This window comes from Schistocerca piceifrons, chromosome 1 (assembly GCF_021461385.2).
Source record: "Schistocerca piceifrons isolate TAMUIC-IGC-003096 chromosome 1, iqSchPice1.1, whole genome shotgun sequence".
In the NCBI taxonomy this organism is placed as follows: Eukaryota; Metazoa; Arthropoda; class Insecta; order Orthoptera; family Acrididae; genus Schistocerca; species Schistocerca piceifrons.
In genome coordinates, this window is record NC_060138.1 from 905,346,289 (window position 1) to 905,367,308 (window position 21,020).

The following is a 21,020-nucleotide window of genomic DNA, read 5'->3' on the forward strand; positions in this document are numbered from 1 at the left end:
TCGTCGTAAGTCTCTTTTTTGATTACCATCTTCAGTCTTGAATCTCCTCTTTCTGCAAGGGGAAATATCTAAAAAAAGGAAAAAATGTAGAAGTAAGAGACTATCTTACCGCTAGCTTACCGTCTTCGGCCAATGAAAACGCTAGGCGGCATAATTCCATTCTGTTCCACCACGCCTTGCTGGGAAAAGACATTTCTTTGTTTTTCGTCGCCGGAGCAGCACGCTGTAGCAGTCAGTTTTTCTGGCATTTGTTTTGTGTGAATATGAATGCCTCCGATCAACAAACATTGATAATTTGGTGAGGCAGCAAGCCACAAGCATTGCAGTTGCTTCCACCCGACTGGAAGCATGACAATGGTCAGGTTAGGAACAGTCTTATAGTTCTCGTGTGTCTTTGAAATGCAGATTTCCCATGTAGAATTTCAGGTTTTTGTTCTCATTTTCAGCTGATTCAGAAGACGTGGTGATCCGAATCCGCCTCCGTGAGAGGCACCTTCTCTAAATGTGTTTTACAAGTAGATTTTTCCACTCACGACATAGTTTTCAGGGTATCTGTAGTATTACGAATCATGTTCGGAGAGTAAAGTCCGATCTGTTGCAAAATGGAAACCACTGTGAAAATCAATATTTTTTTTACTTCCAACAGTTAGCTACACCTTACAGCTACTTCTCTACATAGTTGCCGCTCCGATTAAGACATTTGTCGTAGCGTTGTTCCAGCTTTCCAAAACCCTCCTCACAGAAGGCAGCCGCCTGTGCTTCCTGCCAATTCTCTACGCTGGTCTGCAGCTCGCTGTCTGTGCCAGAACATTGTCTTCATAGCCAGCGTTTCGTGTGATCAGAGTTGAAACTCAGGGAGAGTCAATTATAGGCTCTATTGTGGGTAATCAAACACTTCCCATCGAAAACGCTGCAGGAGTATTTTCACTGCCCCTGCAGAGTGCAGCCGAGAATTGTCATGCAGAAGGAAACGCATGACAGCTATGGTATGTGGGCCTCATAATATAAGGCGAAATCTCACACCAGGCCCTCTTACTTGACGGGATACACTATTGTCCTGAGCATCTTTATTTGCTCACTGTGAGCTCAGAACTGAAAAGAGCGACGTGACGCCATCGACAGGGATACTAGAGGCACTGCCCAACGCATATGTGCCAAGCCTCATCGGGTTTTCAATTTGGGTTCCATTGCGCACCCCATCGGACCTTACTTTCCGAATAGCTCTCGTACGTATTTTGTGAGTATGATATGTTGTGCCGGCCGGTGTGGCCGTGCGGTTCTAGGCGCTTCAGTCTGGAACCGCGTGACCGCTACGGTCGCAGGTTCGAATCCTGCCTCGGGCATGTATGTGTGTGATGTCCTTAGGTTAGTTAGGTTTAAGTAGTTCTAAGTTCTAGGGGACTGATGACCACAGATGGTAAGTCCCATAGTGCTGAGAGCCATTTGAACCATTTTTTTGATATGTTGTTTGTAAGGAATATCAGATACTCAGACGTGATGTTTACTCAGCGCTATTATGGCGAAGTTGTACGAATAACCTACTGGTAAATTATACTGTTTGTCTGCTAAATCTCGACTTCCCGAATTCATTAGCACACGCCTTTAACCTGTAATTACTCATTTCCGTCTCGTGTATTTGCCTCTATGTCATAATTCCTATGTAATTTCATGGGGTGGTTGGATGAACCCTCTTGAAGACACTTAAGTCGGATTTGCAGAGTATCATGTAGATGTGGATGTAAATGTTTCTTTTGTGTTTAACTGTAATTTACAATGCACATGTGTTCCCTACGAACGTATCTTGTTTAGTAAAATATTTCCAGCAACAGTGTAAGTTGGCGCTGAAAAAAAAAAAAAATGGAAATGAGCGTTTGGCGTAATTGGCCGGAAGGCTCTTTGTGGGGCAGGTCCGGCCGCCTTGGTGCAGGTCTTATTACATTCGACGCCATAGTGGGCGACCTGCGCACCGGATGGAGATGAAATGATGATGAAGACAACACAACACCCAGTCGCTGAGCGGAGAAAATCCCCGACCCAGCTGGGAATAGAACCCGGGCCGGTAGGACGGCAATCCATCACGATGACCACTCAGCTATCGGGGCGGACAAGTTGGTGCTGATACAGTGACTCCGAGATTTATTACTGCTGAGACCACGTCATTGCAGACCATTACCGTCACCACAAATGCTAAGTATTCACACGTTGTTAGGCAAAGTAGAGTGAAGGTCACTTAGCCAATCCAGGTGTATCACCAGTTCCTATTTCTAATTTTAAATTTTTTCCACTTAAACGTTCGTTTCTAGTATTGAAATAGCCTTTATTATTGCTTACGTGTCCAGAACAATCATCGCCTCAGCAAAAGCTGTTTTTTCTCGCAAAATACACTGATCGACAAGTCCCTATGCACCACATCCGAACAGCCACTAGGGAGTGAGGGAGGAATATCATTTGATGGAGGCAGCCAGAACGTCGGACTATGTAAGGACGCCTCCTCCGGTTCTGGTCTCAAAACTGTATTAACTGCAAAACTGTATTAACTGCAAAACTGTATTAATCGCAAAACTGTACTATGGCCACCTACACTGGTTAGTGGTTCATTTTTCTATCATGGGCGCTCCAAATTATATTCCGTACTAAAAGAACATATAATCGTCATTTTGAATCTCCCATTTATTTAAAAAGTATTCTCTTTCGTTGCCCGCAACTCTGGACATCCTGACACAACCTTCTGAGACATGCGTAGTAGGTAACAGACGACAAAGACATTTGTCCTTGCACAAATTAGATCTAAAATATACGATTTCTCACACTTGGAGGTTATGTGGTATGTGGTTAACAGTTTGACGTACGTGCTTAATACTGAATTATGTTACTTGCGAGTAATGTTTTCGTTATGTTTTGTGTACCCTCTCCTGTGATTCGTTAGATGGTTAATATTGGCTCACCCTCACTTTTATCCCGGGGATAGATTTCAGGACAAAAATGTGTTCATCATTTTGCATGAACGCTCGTACATAGTCATGACAGGAGGCCACCTTGAAAGGATGCCTCTTTCGCCCGCCTTTCATGTGATTTCGAGACTAAGAGAGTGTTTCTGCTAGAAAGAGCTGATAAGCAGATGTTAGCATCTCAATTAGACAATGAATCGACATCATTTAGTTCCACTACGATTGACATAGAGGAATTATGGACAAATGTTAAACAGACTGTAAAACGTGACCCCGGACGAGTATATGTCTAGTCGCTCGAACCTTGGGTTTAAAAGAGAACGTGCAAATGACGACAGACAAAGGTTAGTAGAGATTCGGTGTCTGCGAAAATATACAAGCGGGTAACTTACAACAATTACCACCGTCATACCTTAGCAAAAGATTTGGTCGAGTACTCGAGAAAAACCTGGTCCTGTTTAAATTCGCTAAGCGGCTTTGACTACCATCCAGTGATTTGTTAACGAGGCTGACGTGGCTGTAGATGATAACAATACGAAATCCGAAATTTTTAATTTCGCGTTTCAGGAAAAGTTCAGACAGGAGAATCGTACAGACATGCCATCGTTTGACCACAATACAGAATCCTGAAAGGACGACAAAGTATAAAGCACCCCTGGTGTAGAGAAACAAGTGAAACAGTATCACAGTTCGGTTGTACATTGAGTATTCTACAGCATTGGCCCCTTACTTAGCTTTCATCGCGGATCTCTTGCCCATCGCAAAGTCCTAAGTGACTGGAATAATGCACATGTGACACCTGTGTGTAAGAAAGGTAAAAGAACGAACCCACATAATTACAGACCAATATTCTTAACGTCTGTTTACTGCAGAATTCTAGTATATATTTTGAGTTCGAATTTACACTAATCAACACGGGTTTGGGATGCAATGCTCTTGCGGAACTCAGCTCGCTCTCTTCTCACATGATATACTGGGAACTATGGATGGGCCGGCTGAAGTGGCAGAGCGGTTCTAGGCGCTACAATCTGCAACCGCGCGACCGCTACGGTCGCAAGTTCGATCCCTGCCTCGGGCATGGATGGGTGTGATGTCCTTAGGTTAGTTAGGTTTAAGTAGTTCTGAGCTATAGGGGACTGATGACCTCAGAATTTAAGTCCCATAGTGCTCAGAACCATTTGAACCATTTGAACTATGGATGAAGGGCAACAGGCAGATTACATATTTCTAGTTTTTCGGAAAGTATTTGACATGGTGTTCCCTGCAGATTATTAACGAAGATACGAGTGTATGAAACATATTCCCGGAGGCTTCTTAAGTAACAGATCCCAGAATGTCGTACTTCACGATGAGTGTTCATGAGAGACAAGGGAAGGATGTACTAAATTCCCAATAGAATCGTTCGGCACTGTATGGGCGTACAGGATAACAAGCGTTTTCGTTGCGTAACTTTGTTATGAATATCAGGTACACTTGGTCTTGATCTTCTATTTGGCAACGGTTCAGTACGACCCGTGTACATACGGCTAGCGGCGTTTCCATTTGAATAAAAAAAAACAAAAGTCAGTTGTTATATTACAGTATCTGGGATAACGTCGGCAACTGAACAAAAGAAAAAAAAAGAAAAATGACATGGTGAAGCAAGATACTCTCTAGAAACAAGTAGCCGACCGCGATAGCAGAAGGAAAGGTCAACATTACAACGTTAGCTCATTTAGTTAGTTGTATATGAGTAAAAGTGGACAGGGATCATATTGTGGCTTCACAGCTGTTGGTAGCAGCGGCTCGCAAATAAAAAGAGGCGTACCGTTTTTACGCTTATAATTCCTGCCTCATTGATGAAAACGTGGCACATATAATAATAGACTGTGATAAATACAATCATATACGAAGAGTTACACTGTACAATGTTTTAAAAATTAATTATTATTTTTCTCTTAGTGTAGCTCGTAGTTCTGCGGATAAGTCTGTTGCCAATTGCATTCTCCATTTCATTCGTCTTTCTAAAAAGGAACTTTAAAATGTCAGGTATGTCCTTTATGAAAATTAGATTTTATTTTGAAACTGAGTACCCGGCTGGTATGTATTTATTGTAGTCTTGGGGACTTCCTAGCTAGAAGTATGCAGACTAAATTAGGCAACCAAACACTAACAAAGGAGCCTTCTCAGGACCAAATAACTGAAAAACTGGGACTTTCAGTCCTTGCATGCCAACTACGTGTAGAGTGAATAGCCGAGGTGAAAGTGATTACTTTTCAAAATCTCTTTTAAGTGATAGTATTGACGTGTTCTTAATCCAGGAAACCTATGTATCAAATGAAGATCTTCGTAAATGAGGAATGGTCATGAGCTTACTGGCGCAACTTACAACAACGTTTATGTTATTGCTACTTACTTTAGAGCTAACATTGATCATGTGCACCTAATCTCATCAAATACAGCTTATGAAATTCATAACGTCACAATAAATTTTGAAGATCACACTATCCATAATATCTACAAACCAGCTACTGTAGAGTGGCCGCCAAATTTTCTACCATTTACTGTCCATCCGTCACTACTAACTGGTGATTTTAACAGTCACCACGGGCATTGAAAAGATGTACCGAACAACGACTGTGGTAATGAACTTGTGGACTGAGCTGAAAATAACAACCTATAGCTAGTTTTTAAGGCCAACGATTGCGATAGATTTTCATGAGCTGCATGGCAGAGAGGCTATAGCCCCGACCTCTGTTTCGTCTCCCATAAACGTAAAGACCGCCGGCCGAATGGCCGAGCGGCTCTAGGCGCTACAGTCTGGAACCGCGCGACCGCTACGGTCGCAGGTTCGAATCCTGCCTCGGGCTTGGATGTGTGTGATGTCCTTAGGTTAGTTAGGTTTAAGTAGTTCTAAGTTCTAGGGGACTGATGACCTCAGTAGTTAAGTCCCATAGTGCTCAGAGCCATTGAACGTAAAGACCAACTAATTCTTACATAAAGAAAACTCTAGTCAGACTTCCCACACAGTGAACACAGATCTGTTTTCTGAATATTAGCTTATCCATCCCAGTGGTAAAGTTAGTGCCACCACCTAGATCGAATTTTAGAAAGGCAAACTGGCAATGTTTCTCGGACAACGTGGAATAATATATTTGTTTTGTTCCGCCAGAACCCCAAAGCCACAGCCGTTTTCTTGGAGCTGTTCTAACATCTGGTAAGAAACATATCTCTCTTGAATTTAGGAGAGAATATATCCCACGGTGGGATGAGAGATGTGAACACCTATATGAACAATGTGAAATGGAGACAGTGACACTGCAGATGAAGTTCTTCATAGCCTTGATAACGCAAGGACATTGTACTGATCTGAGATAGTAGAAAACTTGAATTTCAAACGTTCAAATGGGAAGGCTTGGACCTTTTTCAGTAAATTGGGCGGCTCCTTTAATAAATCTGATCAGAACTTGGTATTTCAGCCAATCTTATTGATAACAGCATAGAAAAAAGTCCGGAACATCCCGGGATAGACAGCTTATCTTCGGGTTCAAATAAGAGCTAATAAATCTAAAAGCGCAGTCTCCAAGCGATTCAAAATCTCTTCCCCATTCACCATCTATGAAATAGATTTAGGTTTAACACAGGTTAAAAGCGGTAAAGTTTCAAGGTCTGAAATACAGATCCAGAATTTTTATCTCATATTGGGGAAATTGCCAAACACTGGGTGACCAGCTTCTTCTCTTTTATTTTGAAGACAGGAACACTTCCCAAGAAACTGAAAAATACAAAAATTGTCGCACTCTTAAAACTTAACAAATCATTGGATCCCCCCAGAATTTTCGACGAGTTACCCTGCTTAGTTGCACATATAAGTTCTTGGAGAGATTTACTTGCAAGGGAATTAGTGGGTGCATTTTAGAACATCTTCAAATAGAACAAGCGGGATTTAAACATCACCAAAGGTACAGCCAACAGGTACTAGCTCTGAAAACTTTCATAGAGACCAATTTCCAGGAGAAACGAAAAACATTTGTGGTCTTTATCGACCTTACAGTAGCATATTGTACCGTCTGGAGGGTAGTGATGATTTAGAAATTATTGAAAATAATTATATATCGAAGAACAGCGTCTCTTATTAATAACATGATAAGTAATCGGCACTTGAAGGATAACTTGGGTAAAAATAGAAGCTCATTATGGAAACTAAATAACGGTCTGTCACAGGGCTCAGTTCTCGCTCCTTTATTGTCCAGCCTTTGTATTTCTGACTTTTGAAAAAAAATATTCCACGAAATTCTGCTATGCAGACGATATAGTTCTGGCTTGTCAATCAAAAGATCTTGGTCAGTCACAGGGAACACCAACAAAGGACTCAGCGGTCTTTAACTCATATTTCAAAAAATGGAGACTGAAGGCCAACACTAGTAAGAGAGAGGTTTGTGGTTTTCACTTAAACAGCAAACAAGCTAAGACTGAGCTCAAAGTGCAGTCTGGTGGCAATATTCTCTGCCAGAACAAGTACCCCAAGTATCTTGGCATCACGTTGGTTGTACATTATCTGAATATAGCAAGCAGATGCAGGAGGATGTAGGTTGAAGCAGGTATTAGGAGATGAAGAGGCTTGCACAGGACAGAGTAGCGTAGAAAATTGCACCAGACCAGTCTTCGAACCGAAGACCGCAACTTGAATGGCGTAGCAACCAGCTCTGATGTCATTCTGCTACATAAGCCTACTAATAGTTTTCGTGTTGTGGTAGATGAATGTGAAGCTTCTGCTGCCTGTCCTGTTCACACTGAACAACAGAATATTAGTTCACTTTCAAAAAATACTTTTCACCAAGATATTCTAAGTATGTTGGTTTTCTTTATAGGGGAAAAATTTGAGGCTAGCAGTATAGCGTAATATGAGAGGTTAGGAGAGAAAATAGGGACTACGTGAAATAAAGCAAAGCTAATACCAAAAAAATGAATGTGAAATCGGAGAAGAGAGTAGAGGTCAGTGCCAGATAATTTAACTGAGAGAACAGCGGCTAATGCAAGGGAGCAAGAAGCAAACGTCATTACTTTAAAAGGGAATGTACATAATTTAGAGAAAAAATTAAGTCTAATGGGGAAAATGTTTCAGGGAGATTTAATGCTCTTCCTATATTGGTAGGGACATAGGTGCATTGAGATTCTGATGAGACGATCTTCAGTGTGGAAAATAAGCTTGTTATTGTAAAGGACAGTCAGGTCGGATTAAAGGATGTTGTGAGGAGACCTTTTGTATGATAAATGATCGCTCATGTTGCAGGAAACATAATAGTTCACCTCATACGTAGTTGTCCCACATTAAAAATGATAAATATCCTGGGCTGCTGCATGCACGATTTTCAGGCTGTGAAAGGTTGATTTTAAATTTTGGTTCCAGGATTGCTATATTGTTGTTTTTGATTTTGTACGGTGTATGCCTCCACGAAAAAATTTGCACAGAGCGTGACACCAGTGCCATCAGCAATTCTTAATAGTACATACGGAGTTCGTCTTTCGAACCACATCATTATTCTCTTGCTTTGGTGAACCATTAACAATGATTAACAATTTTCAGACTGAGGCAGCGTGTTTACAGTCCAGGGGAATCATCTCATCATACAGTGCCTGGCTATAAGCTGAACACTTCTACACTCTATAGTTCCGATAACGTTTCATGGATGTTTTCCGTACTTTCCGATATTTAATTATACAAGCTACGCCTACCAATTCCTTTTTGTGAGGTATCTTGTGATTATTTCCTTTTTTATTCTCGAAGTCAAACTGTGTTACAAAATGGATTATTCGGCCATGAATATATCTGTAGCAAGGCATTGCATCAATAGAGAAGGGCTTAGTCTAGCTACTTATCTTCGTAGACGAGATCAAAATACAGTGGGTCACTTGGAATTTCCCGTCAGATACTACGAGCTACAAACTATGACCTTTCTAACAGAAAATCACGAATCCTGCCGCGAAACTGAGCCCATATTCAATATGGACTCAATTTGATTAGGAGCCAATTGTGGAGAATGGTGCCAAAAATAGTCAGCAACTTAAGATGCCCTGAGGACAAACTCAATACTTCGTCTGAATAAAAAACCAGTTCATCACATCAACGATATTTTCTAAGCACTTACTATTTGTGTGTGGTTAGATCCTTGTCGTCGATGTATTTCATAATGGTACAACGTAGTGTATGTTCTAGAGTCCTGCTAGAAGTCTATGTCAATGACATGGGTCTAAATCCAGCGGGACATATGTAATTACAGACATTTCCACCTGTGATTAAATGTGAGGATTAATTCAACCTTACGGAACGAGGACTGCTCATCAGGAATAGTCTGATATTATGATTCTATCATTTTCAACGTTTCTGAAACTTCCTGGAAGATTAAAGCTGTGTGCCAGATATTGAATCGAGCCCAGGAACGTTCCTTGTTCCAGGAGCGCTAGTCTTGCAAGTTTCGCAGGAGAAGTTTGGAAGGTACTGGTGGAAGTACAGGTATGAGGAGATGTCGTTAGTGGCGCTTGAGTAGCTCTGTTGCTAGAGCACTTGTCATTAGAAGGCCAATGTCCCGGATTCGAGTCCTAGTTCTATGCACAGTTTTCATGTGCTATAAGGTTGCATATCAAAGCACACTCTGCTGCAGAGTAAAAAATACCTTCTGCATTTCATTTTGAATTATGCAATTTGAAAATATTTTTATTGCACTTGTTTGATTTCTCATATTAATCCACTCTCTGAATTTTTTGTCGTGCATCACAAAGAAACGCAATTCGAGAGTGAGTGAGTGGGTGCCTGGTGACTATCAACGAGTTCTCAGAATCGTCACTAATGGCGTCTACAGTGGTTACTCAGAGACTCCAGCGCGTGACATCTTCATTTGTTGGCGCTGTGGCTGTGAGAGCGCGTCGTTTGCCGAGGGCCGCTTCACGGAACTCTGGCAGACGCGCGGCGCGGCTGGAGGGCCAGCTACCCTGACACCTGCGCGCCGCCGCATCTTTTATGCATTATTCATTGTGGCCAGCCCTCGCACGGCACTCGTGACATCCTCACGGCGACGCGTATTGTCCACTCCAACGCTTTGGTCATCAAACGACACAATAAGCCGTAACGCTATTTCCTCTTCACGAGTAAGATCTGCGCAACAAATTTACATTACGTAGTTAAGGTTCTATAGTTCATCGCTATAGAGTCAAACAGAATAGATTTTAAATACATTTCGAGTACCGAAAGAGTTATCTAGATGATGAGGTTGATAGTGAACCACGAACTGGTACAAACAGATGAAACTTAATGCGTTGAAAAGAATGCTGCTGGAAGGCTGAAAACTAGACAGGTAAAGAAACAAGAGTTCAGACTACATTTGGAAGAAAAGACAGAACGATGCTTCAAGGCGACACGGCGCAAAAAAATGGAAATTTGAGGTAAGGACTATAGGACAAAACTACTGAGGTCATCGGCCTCTAGGCTTACGCACTACTTAATCTAACTTAAACTAACTTACGCTAAGTGAGGACTCGAACGTCCGACGGGGGCGAGGGGGGCGGGGCGCTCGAACCGTGACGCCTAAGACCGCACGGCTACCCCGCGTGCGACACGGCGGAATCACCTTAAAACTGGGTAGTATCAGGTATGTCTAATTGAAAAGGTGATCTTCGTTACAGCGCCGATGTATGTGATCCCAATGGGTGAATGTGTTTGTCGAGAGATGGCGTGGTGGTATTACCAGTTTCACAAGCGGAGTTGACAGCTATTTCTTCATTTCTGGAGAGTTCCTTCTGCATGTCGTAGCATAGTGAATTCCTCCCGATCAGCACAAAGAGTGGTTATCCAGTTTCTTCGTGCAGAATGGGAGGATGCTTCACAAACTTGCCGCAGGGTGAAGAGGTGAATGGAGAGAAGTGTCCCACACAATGCACGATATTCAGGTGGTATCATCGTTATGAGGTGGGATGTGTGAACATCAAGGATACGCTACGACATGGGCAAGCACGCGTTGTCACCGCCAGCGCCAAGCTTTCGGCTGTGAAGGAGCTCACTATATATGACACTGCTGTTCAATTGTCGATAAGCAATCGAGGTGTGCATCAAACGATCCATGAGACGTTTTGTTGAGGCAAAGTTTGTGCACAGTCTTTTCCCAACCACTTTTCAAAAAATCAGAAGATTGCTAAAATGGGTGGTTGCCTGACGACCATTTGAGATACCCAGAGCAAGGAAAGGATTTCATAGCTCAGATTGTTGCAAGTGATGAAACGTCGCGTCACCACTTCGACACGGCCTCCAAATTGATGAGCATAGGCTGTCGACACCCTGGTTCCTCTGGTCCAAAAAAACCACACTCTGCCCATAAGGCCGGAAAAGTGATACTTAGTTTCTTATCCGACGAACAGGGACCTCTGTTAATGTACTGAGTACCGCGGTGTGCAACAACTAACGCTGAGCAGAACTGCAAAACGTTGCTGAGGCTCAAACAGGTAATCAAGAACACGCACAGGGGCAAGCTCTCGAATGGGATAGTGCTTCTCCTGGTCAGCGCTAGGCCACCTCTGGTCAAGAAAACCCATAACCTCTTCAAATATTTCAAGGGGAGTTTTTGGAACGTCCTCCTTTCAGTTCCGATATCTTCCTGTGTGACTCACATAATTTCGGCCCATCAAAACAATCTCTTAAAGTTAAGAGATTCACCTGTGATGGGGATGTGCAGAACACCCGGGAAACTGGATCCGTCAGCAACCCAGGCGTATATACGCTAAAGCCATCCACATCCTTCCTACGCACTGGAGTCGTTCCGTCAGTGTCAGTGGTACTTATGTATATTAGTACTGTTCCACGAGAAGTGTAATTATAATGTAATTACTAAAATTTCTTTACATATAACTGTAGTATCCTATTCATTAGAGCTCGCCTTATAAATCCATCAGGAGTTTACACGTTACACTGCAGTGATTGCGACTGCTGGTATGCAGGACGGCCAGGAAGTGATTTTTTGGATGAAATTCAGAGAACATCATAATATTAGTGAAAATAACCAGCAGTCTTTCGGTGACACTAAAGAGAACAAAAACATATCAAACGATGTTAAGAAGAATCTAATGCCTTACATAAAACAAAGTGAAATTACTCTATTTTATGGAGGAAACAGAAATATTAGACATTTACTTACACAATCAGACAGTACTCTTAATGAACAGACGAAGCCGGGGTATAAGAGGTCTATGGAAATTTTTTCAAATGTCCTGAAAAGATACCAGAAGTGCGGAGACAGTTTGTGACTACTATTTATCCATATTTTGCATTAGGTTATTAATAAAATATTTCGGTGCAGTTTTATTATTCAAGATATGAAATTAAGTGGAAACTTCACATGAAAATTGCCGCTTGTACCGTATTCTGTGTATACAGTACTATACGTGAATGTTTTAAATCGTGTTGACGATTTTATTTTAATGATGAATACTGCACGTAATTGTGATTCTGGTAACGACTGTAGCTAAACGTTAGCACTCAACAATATCGACGGCTGCTCACGAAAATCAACAGTATGGCCCATCTGATATTTCACTGCGTTGTATTTCTGACTTTGTCTCCTCGCTGTAATTCTAACTTAACTAGTATACGTACGCTACATATGGAATAGCCATATCTAGCAGGGACCTCGTAGGGACATTCTGAGATAGGGGTGTAGAAATAAGTAAAAAATTTATTTAATGTAATTACTTGCGTTTAATACACAATTAAATGGAACAGAAGTAGTTAGTACATCATATTGTTCCGAATATTTCACCTTTTTCAGCACGTCTTTTTCGCTTTTGCGTATTTATAAAACTCTATGTAAGTCGGCTTGTAGTTAAACTGGCACTATAAGATTGATTCCACTGTTCCCGTCAGCAGTCCATTTCTTTCATCACTCTATTGGGTCGACATTAGAGAAAATACTCTTTCCACATTGGCGTTGTGTGGGGGAACAGAAAACAAATATTCGCATAATTTAGCAGTTAGGATTTTCGTTCATAGTTTTCAGTTTCCTTAAGAAAGTAAATCCACCTTTCTTCCATGGCGTATTTAGACTTCAGTTCTTCCGAGTCACGCTTAGTTTCAAAATGACCTTCAGATGCATATATTCCTGAAAGTAATTGTCGCCTGAGATATTCACACCAGTTTCAGTCGGGTATATAATGGTGTTTTCAATCATCACCCAATCTGGAGCTTCAGATAGCGTAATCAAATCAAATACTCGATATTTATTAAACAAGACAGCCTATGGTATAGGGAGCCATTGCCTCTTCTTCAGATTTCGAAATCGAATTAAATATCTCTTGGTTAGGGTTCTCATTCTTTAATTTCTTCAATTTCATCTTGATTTGCATACCAATAAAATTAGCAATCTTCCTTTCATTAAGACGTCTTTGAGCGTTGATTAATATATTTCTTATTTCAATTATGAAGATTTTAATTTTCTCCCAGCTTTTTAAATATTTTTTTTGTTCAAACCGAGCCAAGTTTGACAGCAGAAACATAGAGCAAATTTCACTGACCGGGCTACTGAAAAAAATCTGAAAGTTTTTTAGGTGGCCTGTCTTCGACGTCAAATAATTGTTTTAATGGAATCCAAAACTTATGAATTCTCGCAACTGCAGCCATTAACGACAGTCATCTTGTTTTTGAATGAGACAGGATAGTACGATGATTGACATCAACGTATAAGCAGAACTCTTTCAGCCTCCAGCACCGCTTGCTATAACGCTGTGGAGAATGTGGGCACAGCATCCAATTTCTTCTAAATTTTTCCTTGTTCCTTTTTAGTTTGATGAAACACATTCTGCTGGCCGCGTCTATGAAGCTGGTATTGGTATTGGTACCGTGTGCACAAAACCGATTAATTTATCTACTGGAGTCTGGAGTTGTCTTAAAGAGTCCAGAGGAAACTTTGCAGCTGTGTCCGATGTTTCCTTATTCAGCGAATGAAACTTCAACAGCTTCAAATGGTTCAAATGGCTCTGAGCACTATGCGACTTAACTTCTGAGGTCATCAGTCGCCTAGAACTTAGAACTAATTAAACCTAACGAACCTAAGGACATCACACGCATCCATGCCCGAGGCAGGATTCGAACCTGCGACCGTAGCGGTCGCTCGGTTCCAGACTGCAGCGCCTAGAACCGCACGGCCACTCCGGCCGGCTCAACAGCTTCTGTTGCAATCATTCAGCTTCAGTAAAGTATTGAACAACTCAAGGATACATCTTTCCAGGCTTGAGGTTCGATACGTCGATGCCTATGCCGTAAAATGAAACTTCTTGCAATTGTTTTATGCATTTGGACACGGAGTGTGGTGCGAGAATATTTTCAACAATCGCCGTACCTTTGGTCCCGGCTACTTTGCGGCAACTTGGAGGCTGGATACATCGTGGCATTTAATTTTACAGCGCAATCAAGAGAACTTGAGGATCGATGACGCTTGACAACAATATAAGCTGGTGTTAATTCTGCAGCGGTTCTTCGTGGGAATCTTGTTAAATCATGAATGTAGAAATAGGTTTTGATGTCTATGTAGGGCGAATCTGTTTGTATGATTCTTCGTAGAAAAGTGATGCCTCATATCTGCCTTACCTCCGTGAGTTACCGAGAGAAGTCAGCTACAAATCTCACACAATGCTTACTGATGCGTATGCCCTTTCTTGACAAAAGACCACTCTTTTGTGTAATCGTCCGAAAAGTGACCCATTCTCTTTCCATTCTTAGATATTTTCGTAAGCTATGATAATATGAGTTTATTAGAGGGTAAACAGTCGACAGCAAACCTTAAAACATCGAATTACAAGTCACTATGCACTTCACGCCATATATACCCGCAGTAAACAATTCAGATATTACTAACTTGCACTCGTTGCTCGTATTACGTTTAGAAAAAATCGTCTTACCAGGTCGCTATTCGAATGGGAACTGCCCGATTCTTCCGCGTGGTGCTGCTGAGATATTTCCATCCCCATACTAGTGAAGAAGTCTGATATTTTCTCGATTGATGGCGATAGATTTAGAATTTTCGATACAGGATACGCAAAATAAAGCTAACAGTGGCTGCATTTACATGTTATGCTATCAGATGGCGTTGGATTGGAATCGTTACAGAAGTTTATAATGAGCTCTTTGCTCATTTCTTTGTCCGCATGCGCATATGTCACTTATATTCCACGTAATTAAAACATTTTCACACGTATTTGTTCAAATAATTCTTCTGTATCTCTAAGAAGTTCGCCTTGCAGTTTCATGTTCAAGCGGTTCAAGGTTTATGAATACTGCCTGCAAAATGTGTCGCGAATACATATACACATACACTAAAGAGCCAACGAAACTGGTACACCTGCCTTACACCGTAAAACCCGTGCGAGCACGCAGAAGTGCCGCAACACGGCAAGGCATGGAGTCGGCTGTCTGCAGTAGTGCTGGAGGGAAAAACACTTTTTGTCTTAAATAGTCGTTGCCGACCGCAGTACCGTCTTCTACCTGCTTACGTATCTCTATATTTTTATACGCATGTCTACACCAGTTTCTTTGGCGCCTCAGTGTACATACATACGTACATCCATTTTTCAACATGTACGGAGTTAACTCTATACTGCCCACACAGTCGTAATCAGAAACTTATTTTATTCTCCCTTAGACACACTTTAAAGCGGGCTGTCGAATGCTTCCGATTCGTCACTGAGAAAAAGCTCAGGCAACAGATTTTCGTGAAGTAGTCAGTTCCTTTTTTCGAGCACCTGAAGCTTACGTGTTTAAGTCTCTTTAATTTCTTCTTCCTAGCAGTGCTTGATATTCCAAGCAACATGAAGGCGGCGAAAATCTTTGTCATTACTGTGAAAATGTATTACATGTCCCAAAACTTCTTTAGATGAAATCTGAAATTTCCCTTTCGTAGTGTCCTTCCAATGAATCAGGCAACGAAACTGAATTCACTGCTCGATTCGATGCAACTAGTTGATGGGGAATATTGACTGAGACGCAGAAAATCTATCGGGAAGAACAGAGAAATTGGTATTCAATGGGTTCCCTAATTCGTTTCAGGCGAATTCCGTTATAGTTACCTTCAATAGGCAATTTCCCATATTTCGGCAGTTGGCATTTTGCTACCTTTAAAATGATCCCGAAATCAGTGGCACGCTGAAGTCTAAACTCCCTTCTCCTTTCAGTTTTCCTTCCCATTTGATATTATCACATATTGACGCATCCATGAAGCAGTTATAGTTCTATTTTTACGTTTCTCGGAGAAACCAAGAATAATTTCCAAAACGAACAGATAGTTTAGATGTACTTGCATTCTGGAAACTTTTTATGACCCAGAAACTAATACGGAGAAAAAATACATACAATAAGAAGTGACTGTAATTCTTTTATCACTGTATGTTTTAATTAAACGACTGTCAAGATTGCGGACTGATGTCTAGAAATAAAATAAATACGAGGATGCAGTACGTTTTGAAACAGTGCTAGGAGATTTTACCCTCGAAAAATAGACTCAAAGTATCTTGGATGTAATTTAGGAATCAATATGATACTAACGCAATCACAAAAATTAATTTTTACGAATCAGTAAGTTACTAATGCCATAAGAAAAACTAATTAAGATGGAATACGTTTTGAAATAGGGCTCGAAGATCGTATCCTTGAATCTACATCTACATCCATACTCCGCAAGCCACCTGATGGTGTGTGGCGGAGGGTACTTCGAGTACCTCTATCGGTTCTCCCTTCTATTCCAGTCTCGTATTGTTCGTGGAAAGAAAGATTGTCGGTATGCCTCTGTGTGGGTGCTCTAATCTCTCTGATTTTATCCTCATGGTCTCTCCGCAAGATATACGTAGGAGGGAGCAATATACTGCTTGACTCCTCGGTGAAGGTATGTTCTTGAAACTTCAACAAGAGCCCGTTACGAGCTAGTGAGCGTCTCTCCTGCAGAGTCTTCCACTGGAGTTTCTCAATCATCTCCGTAACGCTTTCGCGATTACTAAATGATCCTGTAACGAAGCGCGCTGCTCTCCGTTGGATCTTCTCTATCTCTTCTATCAACCCTGTCTGGTACGGATCCCACACTGGTGAGCAATATTCAAGCAGTGGGCGAACAAGTGTACTGTAACCTACTTCCTTTGCTTCCGGATTGCTTTTCCTTAGGATTCTTCCAATGAATCTGTCTGGCATCTGCTTTACCGACGATCAACTTTATATGATCATTCCATTTTAAACCACTCCTAATGCCTACTCCTAGATGATTTATGGAATTAACTGCTTCCAGTTGCTGACCTGTTATGTTGTAGCTAAATGGTAAAGGATCTTTCTTTCTATGTACTCGTAGCACATTACACTTGTCTACATTGAGATTCAATTGCCATTCCCTGCACCATGCGTCAATTCGTTGCAGATCCTCCTGCATTTCAGTACAATTTTCCATTGTTACACCCTCTCGATATACTACAGCATCATCCGCAAGAAGTCTCAATGAACTTCCGATGTTATCCACAAGGTCATTTATGTATATTGTGAATAGCAACGGTCCTGCGACACTGCCCTGCGGCACACCTGAAATCACTCTTACTTCGGAAGACTTCTCTCCATTGAGAATGACATGCTGCGTTCTGTTATCTAGGAACTCTTCAATCTAATCACACAATTGGTCTGATAGTCCATATGCTCTTACTTTGTTCCTTAAACGACTGTGGGGAACTGTATTGAACGCCTTGCGGAAGTCAGGAAACACGGCATCTACCTGGGAACCCGTGTCTATGGCCCTCTGAGTCTCGTGGACGAATAGCACGAGCTGGGTTTCACACGATCGTCTTTTTCGAAACCCATGCTGATTCCTACAGAGTAGGTTTACAGTCTCCAGAAAAGTCATTATACTCGAACATAATACGTGTTCCAAAATTCTACAACTGATCGACGTTAGAGATATAGGTCTATAGTTCGCACATCTGTTCGACGTCCCTTCTTGAAAACGGCGATGACCTGTGCCCTTTTCCAATCCTTTGGAACGCTACGCTCTTCTAGAGACCTACAGTACACCGCTGCAAGAAGGGGGGCAAGTTCCTTCGCGTACTAGATTCAAAATATCTTTGATATAATTTAGGAATCAATAAGATATTAATGCCACCACACAAAAATTGATTACTTCATTGTGGTACCTGGAACAATACAAAAGATCAATAGAAGAAACCAAAAAAGGATAAATTTATTGAAATAATGTGCAGCCCAGTATACGGTATGCATAGAAATTGTAGTTCACTGAAAAGATATCCTCGAGGGGCATTTCAGTGAAGGTGAGATACCGAACAGATAGGTACAGAAGTGCTGAATACATACAGTGTTTGAGATAATGTAAGTAAAGAAAGCGTTGACCCTGCCACCAGTGAAAGTCTGGAAATATATTCCTCATTCTTCCGGCAACAGAGATCTGTGAAGACCAAGGAAGCAATGGGTACCAGAATAGGCTTGAGTGACGAGTATGGCAAAGTCAGGGAAGTATAGTATTTTAGGACGCATGTGTGTCTCTGCATGGATGTATTTACTGCTTATACATATTCAGTAAGTGAAAACTGGAAATAAGAAATTAACGACACACAGTCTTCACACTAGGATTTTGTTTGGGTTTTAGCATGTCGTGTTCGCGTCTGGGAATGTAGTTTTAAACATTGTCTTAATAGGAACTGAGGACTACTTGCGCAGTGTGTAGTTGCACTTGGTTTTCCTGAACCAGCAATCTTCGTCAAACCCTTGGATCCAGATGCGATATATGTCCTACTCATCTAGAAAATCATCCTAAGCGACGCTCAGTGTAATATTCCAATACGCAATGAATTTTTATCGACAGTGCGAATTTATAGGCATTTTCTTACATTTTATTATGCTTATCCATTACGGATATTTTAGAACCGTGACTGTATATTGAATGTGAATAAGTTACACAAAACTACAACCAGTCACTTTGAAAGGTCTCTGTTGGATTCCTTTCATGTTAATTTTTTAAAACTGTTGTCATTTGCGGCATACATTCCACTTCTAAATTTAGTGTGGTTTTTCTAACTATCTGGGAGGAGGCTGAGCTGTGGAACGTGTTACTTTTACACATAATCAAGAATGATCTGTCACACTACTACACTTTAAAACACAGTTTATATGTAATTCATCTCATACGGAACCTACTTCCGCTTTCTTTTATATACTGTATATGATAAGATACTGTCATCCCCCTTTCCTTCTGTGTGAAAGGAAGAATGAGCAAATGTATTTCTAGTTGCATGCTTGATGGTAGTAGACAAGCCTGCCTGCTAGAGAACAGTAGGACCAACGTCGGAACAGGTAGCTACGCTTTCTAAAAGCAAAGGGGTTTCTATTCTTAGTATGGTCCTGTCCGTCCCTTGTCATGTTGGTATAGGAAGCTGCCTCTCTGGTCACTTCCGTTTTGTATCTGGAAGCACCTTTGGTAGGGGCCCAAGGCTGTCAGTCCACGGCGAGTGTCTGAAGTGGTAAGATCTCCGGCTAAGCGCGTCTCTGCTAAGTCTGTAGGACAATGGATTTCTTAAGTTCAGCCTAACTGAAAATCTAAAATATCTAATGTTATCTTAAATTGCAACGCAGTGTAATTCGAGTTTGAAGTTCAGAATATCTTCCAGTAGTTGCTTGGTCACTACTTTGTGAGTAAAGTGGAACCACGTGTGGATGGTCCGTAACTCTAACCTAGATCATCAATCTTAAATGCGAATGTGCGTGATATTATAACGTCTCGTCTTGACAATATTTTTCATTATAGCAACTTTTCTTTATGTTCAACCCACGTGGGGTGTACTTTGTGAGACCAGTACCAGGTGCTTATACAATTGTTTGACCCATCAGGTTAATAGTAAGACGATAGCAACCAGTTCAAGGTTTTTACTTTGTAATTCGTGTTTCGATGTAATTTATTTTAATTATCAAAATTATTGTGTGAACCAAGTTGACAACGTGAAGCATGTAGTGTATTCATCAAAGTAGCCCTCAAGTATTCTTTACGGGAAGATTTCACTGAGAGTTAGTATGAATATAGTATATCAGTGTGTGGTAATTTCGTGACGGACAGGATTGTGCTACGAGTGTAACTTCTTTGGGTGAAAATTGAATCGGTTTGTTGTGGTTAATTTCTTCTTGCATATGTTTCAACGTTCTTAGTGTGTTATTTTATGAATGCAGTGTTGTATGCAGTCTCCCAATCTTGGCTCCATATTTGATGTGTTCCATAAGATTACAAACTCACATTTTCACAATCCTAAATAAGGCACCAGTTTAGTTATGGATCAAGTTTAATACGCTGAAATTTTAACGGTACAATGATCAATGTTAAAATAAATGTCCGAATATAAACTGATTTATTTCTTTTTATTTAAACTCTCTTTTTATATTTATATCAACGGTTGTCGTAAGATGACTATTAAAAGATTATAATTAATGTTAGTCTGGTTGGGAATTTGGTAAACTAGACTGGATACCTGTTGAAACAGTTGCTCAGCAATGCAAGGTTAATTTCCCCAGATACCTCACAGCTTTTAACCCGCTTTTATTGTCTTGAATATCAGCACCGCTTTCAGAACAAATTAATGCATCAACATTACAACTTTTTTGAATAATTATGTTTTATTCGATGATCCGGTTTTCGAACCTTTTCAGATTCATCTTCAGATGGTTTCAGGAAGTTACATCATTACTACTAGCAGAACGCTGGGTGCTGGCTCTATGACAAAAAGATGGAATACACTTTAATGTATCGTCATGACTATAGCTTACCTGTCGATATAGATGCAGATTTGGTTTTTTACTTACTGCGACAGTATAGGCGGCTTTTTTCGGTTAGTGTCCATCTATCTACCTCCATTTTGATGTCCAGTTGTGATATCACTACACACACTTCCACAAAAACTATTCGCAAGTTCGATTCCTGATTCGGGCATGGATGTGTGTGATGTCCTTAGGTTAGTTAGGTTTAAGTAATTCTAAGATCTAGGGGACTGTTGACCTCAGAAGTTAAGGCCCATAGTGTTCAGAGCCATTTGAAC